Source organism: Ambystoma mexicanum (genome assembly GCF_040938575.1).
Source record: "Ambystoma mexicanum isolate Mex_15411 chromosome 12 unlocalized genomic scaffold, UKY_AmexF1_1 Mex_chr12_unloc.2, whole genome shotgun sequence".
NCBI classification, from domain to species: Eukaryota; Metazoa; Chordata; class Amphibia; order Caudata; family Ambystomatidae; genus Ambystoma; species Ambystoma mexicanum.
The window spans coordinates 11,589,762-11,598,044 of NW_027182323.1; the positions used below are offsets into that span (position 1 = coordinate 11,589,762).

Genomic DNA, 8,283 nt, shown 5'->3' on the forward strand with positions numbered 1-8,283 from the left:
CACACACAACCCTCTTCCGACCTGAAGCCATACAATGGGCTGACAGTATTTCCTAAGCATTTGCACACGAATGGTGTTGAGGAGCATCTCATGGTCTTCTCTGTAGCCGGCTTTAGTTTCCAAAATATGACATCTGGATTTCCAGATGCGGACATCATCAACTTTTCCTATAAAAGCAAAGATAATTTAAATGTAGAAAACGTCCCCGACCACGAAGGGACTCGAACCCTCAATCTTCTGATTCGAAGTCAGACGCCTTATCCATTAGGCCACGCGGTCCACTGGTTGCAACATCTGTATACTTATATAAATAGCGTCCTCCATCACATTGCATATGCTATCTTGTCTGTCTATGAGGTTAGACCAGAGTCAATCCCCTCATTCTTTATGGAAGTGATATGTTGAACACATATAAAGATGAAGACCCATTTAAATATACAGCCCAGATCTAAAGTACAGGAACCAGTCTCTCACGCGTTTTACTTCTTTCTCTCTGTCTCGCTTCATCCCCGCCTGTCCCCAAATATTGTTCTCTCCTTTTCCGCCTGTATTCTCTCTATCCGTGGACTTCTGAGGCTCTGTCTTAATCGATGCAGCTCTCATGTTCATCTAATTAACTAAATAGATGAAGATGTGTCCTGGTCACCTGCATCACCACAAGCCACAGCGCCTTCCTTATGCACACTTATAAAAAAAAAAAGCAACACCAAAAACAACATACAGCCGCTTCCTAGATCCACAAGCTTATGAAAATGTGGGGGGTTGTGAGCTGGCAGAAGCAGCTTTAACGGAGTGACCATGCTAGGTCACAAGGGCCTGAGAGGAAGAGGAGGAGTAAGGGGAGAAAACATTAGTCAATAGACGGAGTTGAATGCAGACCCTTTAGGCCCAAATGCAACAACTGGCGACAAGCCATAAGTCCCACGCCGCGAGAGACGTCCACTGCACTCTGCAGTTCCTACGCGACTGCAGTCCGCAGTTCCACTTGACACTGACTGCAGTGGCGTCCCATGCAGGCATCCAGACTCCGAGGTCAGGATGGTCTGCGTTCCAACATTACTGTTCCGCTGTGATCCGCAACTCCGCTTGCCACCAGCACTGTGTGGCGTCCCGTACCCTCATCCAGAGACCTAGGTCAGGAAGTCCACGTACACTCTGAGGATGTACTCTGCTCAGCTGTTTCCTTTGACGCAACAGGCCCGGCTGCATTGCCATACCTGTATCCGCCACAGAGGGGTAAGAAAAGATGAGAACATTAAAGGATAAAGGCAACCGGTAAACAGAAGGTGTGGACCAGGAGGTATTTGCATCACCGGGAGGCCTGGAACAGCAGCAAGATGGACGAGCAGCCAGCTGAGCAGCAAGCAAGGCAGAGTTCAAGCGCAAGGGCCACTTTCCTTTGAAAACCCCCACCATTCCCATTGCAGCTCCAATTCGACAAAGGTCCCCGGTGGGCAGAATGGGTGCAAGATTTCACCGATTTCATAGGTGCTGCAGGGTAAGAAAAGTCTCTGGCCATATCTGGCATGATCACAAATGTGTTGGGCAATGAGATGAACGGTAAAATAAAGACCATACCGTAAGAAGAAAGAACACCGTATGACACCCGTGTGGGGGCACTGAACAAGAAATTAATCATCCAGCCCAACAGCGACTACAGAAATTAATACACTGCCATTTGCGAGCTTTGCTGATGATGAGTCTACTAGGCTGAGGGTGATAGAAGGGTGTACATCGTCTACATTCTGGAAGCAGTTGCTGAAGCAGCCGCTGACCATTGACACAGTCATTGAGCTGGCCAGAGTGCATGAGAGGGTAGATCTGCAGACCACAGCCATTGAAACACAGAAAAAGAAGACAGAGAAAGATGAAACGGTGGCTGCTCTCATGACACCAAGAGGGCCGGTCAACCGGTTCATGGGAGGACCAGTTACCTCGAGGGGGCCTACTCGATATCCATACCAACAAACAGGCAGTCAGCTAGACCACAACGGATATGTTTCAGATGCGGATTCGCATTTCCGCACACCTGGAACATGCCCAGCAATTTGTGAGGCATGCTCCAAATGTGGAAGAGAAGGACACTTTCACACCGTGTGCCAAGAAGGCAGACCTTTTCTGACAGCAAGGCCACCACAGACAACCATGTGGAGACCATCAATGAGGGCTTCCCAACAAACAACATGGAGGATACCACGGCCATACTCGCAGATGCCACAAAGAGTGATCAGAGCGATGGAACCGGTTCTGAAATTTGAGGTGGCGACATACAAAGAAATACCACACTAGTACGTGGATTATGCTGATCCATACGAGAATGAATTTAAAAGCCACTGAGATAATGTGGAAATGCTACAGGAGTTTTATATAGACTACACAGACGAATATTTTAATCTAATGCAAGGGGACCAGGAAGCCGAGGAAGGCCCAAGGGTGATGATTGACATGGGGCCTGCTACACATTGCTTCCTCATGGACATTGGAGCAACAGTGAGCATCATGGGAGAACACAAATTTCTCAAAATGGGTGCTAGGAAGATACTGCAAAAGAGAAAGATCCAGGCTCAATAGCCATCCGTGTGGGTTGCACACCTCAGTAACTACACATCCATTCGTCAATTTCAACTGACACTCGCACAACGAGGACGCTCGGCCAACGCCACGATACACGTGATAAGAAGCCCTATAGATGGGTGGTCCCTGCTCAGTTACAAAACGGTGAAATCAATAGGACTCATGTATATAAACTGCCAAGATACAGAAGTGGTAAGGTGCGGTATGGGGCCCCGACAGCTAACGCACAGTGTGGCAAGATTATCACACAGACCCATTTCTAAAGAACAAGTGCGATAAACAAATACCGACCCTCTTCAAGGGACTGGGAAAATAGAAATGGAGCGTCAACTAGCTCCACATCGATGAAAAGGTGCGCCCAGTACCCCAACAGCCCCGGAGGGTTTGGTTTCATTTGCAACAGGCAGTGTCTCAGGAGGTTCAACAGCTGTAGCAAAATGAAATCATTAAGAAGGCGGTAGGGCCCACACCATGGATTTCACCCCTAGTGGTGGTTCCCAAGGAAGGAAGGCGCATCAGGATATGCTTCGACATGAGCGTAGCCAACACAGCCATCCAAGGAGAACGCCGCCGCAGACCAAAAATAGAGATATGATCGTGCAGCTTAACAGAGCCACAACAGTTTACAAGCTTGATCTATCTCAAGGATATCACCAGCTGGGACTGCATCCCTCATCCCATGTGATCATCACATATGTGACACATAGTGGCCTTTTTAGATATATATGCCTTAATTTCGGCATCTCTTCGGCAGCAGAGATGTTTCAGGAAGCCATCAGGTAAGTACTGTTATCGATAAAGACCGATTTTAATTACAGCGATGACATTTTGGTATACAAAACCTCACAGAATGAACACGATCAGGCACTTATGGTATGTGAAGCATTGCAAACGCCAGGCCTCACTCTAAATTTTGACAAATGCAACATAAAGAAAAAGAAGCTGCGATTCTATGGACACGCCTTTTCAGACGAGGGAACGAAGCCAGGCCCAGACAAGGTACGCACCATAACTGACCTAGTGGCACCCACAACGGTATCAGAGGTGAGGTCGACCCGTGGGTCCTTTTCAAGGCTATGTAGTATGGTCCAAAGCCCCCTATGGGGTCCTTAGTGGTATACTGCGATTGGTCCTGTGATTACAGCTGGGCTCTTGAGGGGCCCTAATTATTCGTTGTGCGCGGCGTTATTGCGTCCTGCTCTGTGTCGGCTGCCCTCATTTGGGACATAAGAGTCCACAATGTACCTATACAATAAGAAAACTTTTTCCAAAAAAGTCAACACAATAAGACAAAATAAAACAAAAACCTTTTGCACCGAGCCCAAAACATGAGAAAACTGCGTAGAAAATCTATTTCTTTTTTCAAAAACAAATGCGAGGTATCCTGGGGGGCAGGATGACAGTTTTGAAAGCTGGTTGCGATTGGGGTCATTTACCCTTGGGCTGTCGATCCTCCCCCTCCTCTGAGCCTAGGAGGCTTAATAGCTATTAGGCATTACTTTGGCCCATTAGATGCATCTTTCATCCCAATTCAGAGGATATTTAGTTTAACAAATAGATGCTAGTCCTTAGAGTTGTGAACCATCTAAAGGCTGGGCTGAGCAATAAAGTGTTTGTCTACGTCATAGGGATATATTGATTGTGTGTGGGCAGGCTTGTGTCCTCTGCCAGTGTATGTTTCCTTCTGTTGTAACATTAATGAGTGTTTGCTGGTAGATGGTCTGCTCTACAAGATGAGAACGTTGACAAGATCTTGCTGAAGGCCCCCTTTCCAATTGGTGCCCCAGACTAAATGTCAGTTTAGTGCTGCCTTATGCCTGCAACCTCCTCAATGTGCGAGTGCTTAAGCAATCCCAAGCAAAGGGCTGGGGCCACCCCTGCTCGCATCCATATGGGTGCACTTCACAGCACTTACAACTCTTTGAGAAGAAGTGCTGGATCATTTATCAAAATGCAGCACTTTATAAAGGATGGCAACCAAAACAACAATCTCTTGGCGAAGAAGCAAGTGTCCAGTCCTTTGGGCCACCTGGGCTGGTTAAGATTCCTTTCATATACTTTCTATGCTACTCTTCCATCACAGCCACCCCTCCTCTGATTGCCTGAGAAAGGCAAGCGTTGCTATGACAAAGTGTCAGAAGAGGCCACTGAGCACAGCCCCTGAGCAAGTTAGGCTGAGAGCTAAATTGGCTCACAGCCTGCCAACCAACTTAGTCAGGAAAGTGAAATGTTTGCCCAGGGCATTCATATTTCACGCCGAACTTTAATTGAACCCGAGGTTTGTGTCTCCCATAACCCATAGCACTTCTTTTATGGCAATGCGTGGAGTGTCTCCCTTACTCCTTCCCTTCATCTCCCAATTCCAAGATCCCTGTTGCACATGGGATACAATGTATCTATTTGAGAGGGAGAGCAAAAGAGAGGGAGAGACACGGTTTGACAGTAGCAAAGTGAGAAAGTGAAATGGAAGCTCTCTGCAGACGCCAGTGGTAGGAGCACAGGAAGGACTCACATGTCTTTTGCCTTTTTGGGCATTTTTCATGTTCTGGTATAATTTATTTATTAAACATTAATATAGTACCTTCATCCAAGGCGTTGTACGTATTACAAAAAGTACAAAAATAAGGTAAACCACAACCAAGGCATGAAACGAGAGACGTCTAATGCTTTCTTTAGCCCTTCATGTCTTTTTCAGCCTTGCTCTGCCATGTGATGTTCTGCTATATGTGGATTCCAGCTTTTGTGCGGTCCTCACCAACCTCGACCATGGACTTTGACTGCTCTCTGCACTACATGCTCAAATTCTACTTTTCATACAAAACAGGCACACCAGCAAAGCCGCCCATGCATGTCATTTGAACACCCCTCCCAACCAATATCAAACATCAGAACACTGCACCTCTGCAACCAACTTACATACCACAACCCATGGCAGAACATCCCTTGGCACCACAGGCATATAAAGCACCCCTTCATGCAAAAACACCTTCATGCTTTTGGCACAGAACACCTGGCAACCGATCCACACATAGAGTGCAGGATACTTCCAGTGTGCATGCGTCAACACAAAAGCAAAGCCATCTTGCATTTCCCTCTTCTCCTCACTAATGTAACCCATCCCTCTCTCTCTAAGATCCTGCGGAGCCCCTGGAGACCATGCAAATGGCGCTGGATCGGGTATCAAACCCAGTAACATACCATAACCTTGATTTATGGGATCTGGTTCATCTGCCCCCGCAGTAAAACTGCTCGGGCCCCCGTTTTGTCTGTTCATTGACAACGGGGGCCCAGCCCATTTTTGTCCACCTCCTCCATTGTTAAGTATGCAGGGGACACCCCCGCAATCCCTGAGGCTACAGATACCTAACATGGGGAGCAGGGGACACCTCCAAACCCTGCTCCTCATGTTCCGGTATTTTGGCACCCAAATTGTTGGAAAAAATTCGAACTAATGGTAGTGACCGAATTGAGTCAACTCTACCATGCGATCAATATTTTCGGAACAATTTGGGTAATACCTCTTTAAGTGCATTGTGGGATTTATAGTGAACTAGCAGTGACATACGCTCACCTTCCCACCCCAGCACGAAAGGCTTAAATATGCATTCCTCCATTCGTATCCGTAGAGGAACGCGATTGTTTATACCATTTACCTAAACTGGCTTATTTTCTTGCCTTATACGTTGATCAATAGCTGATCTTCCTTTCAAATGCAGCAGTTTAATTGTTTTGCACTTTAGTTCAGGTTTTTTTCTTTCCATTGAAAATATTGTTTCGACTACCCACGAATTTCTAAGTTTATTATTCCTGCATTTGTTGCCAGTTACAAACCCAGAGTTGTCTATATTTGTCCTGTTTTTGTTATAGGGTTCAGTGTTATACTATACAGTCTGCAGGTGGCGCTACTGAGTCCTTGAAAACAGCTTCTTTTATATTAGTCCTCCTATTTAGTCCAACCCATGCAAACCCAATCTCTTTATTATACGCTAATTAGGTATAGGTTAGCGCCAACAGCGTAGATAAGAGAATGGCGAGTTGTGCATGGCTACCAGAAGCGCTGCTAGTAAGTGTCCCTGCCCTCCTGCCCCTGCAAGTGGCACGTTGAGTGATTGTGTTAGTGAGATACCTGTATTCCCGTACAATATCCATGTTTTCTCTTTTAAATAATAAAATCTCAATCATGAAAGGAGTCATTCTGGATTTTCCAGATTTGCTCATGAAATTTCACTGATTGGACGCTTGGCTATGCTTTTCTGCAAAAAGGTGAAATCTTAAACTAGAATTACAGTAGATAACAAAGATATGCTACTGCATGTACTTCTCCTTCTTGAACAGAGTATATTGAGGGACTGGAAAGTACTGCTCACGTGGTTCCATGGTGTAATGGTTAGCACTCTGGACTCTGAATCCAGCGATCCGAGTTCAAATCTCGGTGGGACCTAGTTTTTTTGAAAAAAAACATTTAACATAAAAATGTTATGTCGACTTAATGTTAACAGGACGTGTCTTGCTATTTTTACTTGCAAATGGTGGCAGAAGTGACTTGTGTGTTTGGAGACGGTACACATGGTACTTTCATAGTCTTTATTTAAACAGAGAAGGCGTTCCCAGGTTTCTGCAACAGAACTTCAATTTCTCTGCCTTTCATCTCTTAGTGTTCTCTCTGAGCAGCAGGTCAGCAAAGTATTCGGGAAACAGTTGCATAGCATCTAACATTCTGTGCTCATTAATCTTGCTTACTGTCCTAAATCTACGTCCTTGCTTACTGTCCTAAATGTAAGTTGATGACTCTCCCATGACCGCAGAATCCCTTTTTTCGGTGCATGTTTTATCGCCTGGAACTGACAGGGGACCCTCTATCTAATACCTCTTTTTTTTTAGATGTACTCTCTTTGTACCCCTAAAACAGTTCAATCACATTGAGCTGGTTATGTATCAAACTCCCACATAACCTATTTCCTCCTCTTATTTAATGTGAACCAGCAGACCTTGAGACTCGCCACTTCAAGGACTATATGTCTTCTCAGTCTTTCTTTCATATCCATGTATGTTGTTGTTGCTTTTACATGTTTTTCAGATTGACACCAATGGAATGTTATTACACGTTTAATTCACTGAAAAGGAAAACGGACAACTGGTTCAAGAAGTAAGAACCATTTGCTGAGTTTTCCCGCTCGTTACCGCGTGTGTCTTGGTTTTGCACGTGATGTGCATGAAAACATATGTGCCTATATAGTATGGTTATAAAATGTAATATGTTGTTTTGGCAGCATCTCTAGAAACCATCTTAACATAAATCATGTTTCCCTTATATCTCCCATCTGCATTTCTCTTTGAAAGTCTTGATTTATTTTTCACTTTCCGGCAAATCATTACTAAAACATGGAATCTGTATGTTCCTGCAATGGACATAGATCCCTGCCAGCTGCCTTGCCTGTGCCCAGGACGAGAAAAGGTGCTTTGCTTCCCCTCACAATGGGTGGATGCTGCCGCTGTCCTTGAACTGATCAATAAGCTCAAATCCACTGGCTCAGCTGTGGCCCTGGAACAGCTTTTCCTTCAATGCCTTTAAGAGGCTCATCTGATCAACCCCATCTTTTCCGCTGGTTTGTCCCCCATATGAACACGGCAGGCGTTACCTTCATGCTTATAAAGAAACCAACACTGGACCCCGCCATACTGGCCTCTTATAGACTTATCTCCAGCCTT

The 8,283-nt window shown here is 45.5% G+C and overlaps 2 non-coding genes across 2 annotated transcripts; one reads left to right on the top strand and one right to left on the bottom strand.

Annotated features, from left to right (window-relative positions):
* Positions 1 to 206: 206 nt before the first annotated feature.
* Positions 207 to 279, bottom strand: TRNAR-UCG (transfer RNA arginine (anticodon UCG)). Its single transcript has one exon. It is a non-coding gene; the product is annotated as a tRNA-Arg (tRNA).
* Positions 280 to 6,943: 6,664 nt separating this feature from the next.
* On the top strand, positions 6,944 to 7,015 carry TRNAQ-CUG (transfer RNA glutamine (anticodon CUG)). Its single transcript has one exon. It is a non-coding gene; the product is annotated as a tRNA-Gln (tRNA).
* Positions 7,016 to 8,283: the final 1,268 nt, after the last annotated feature.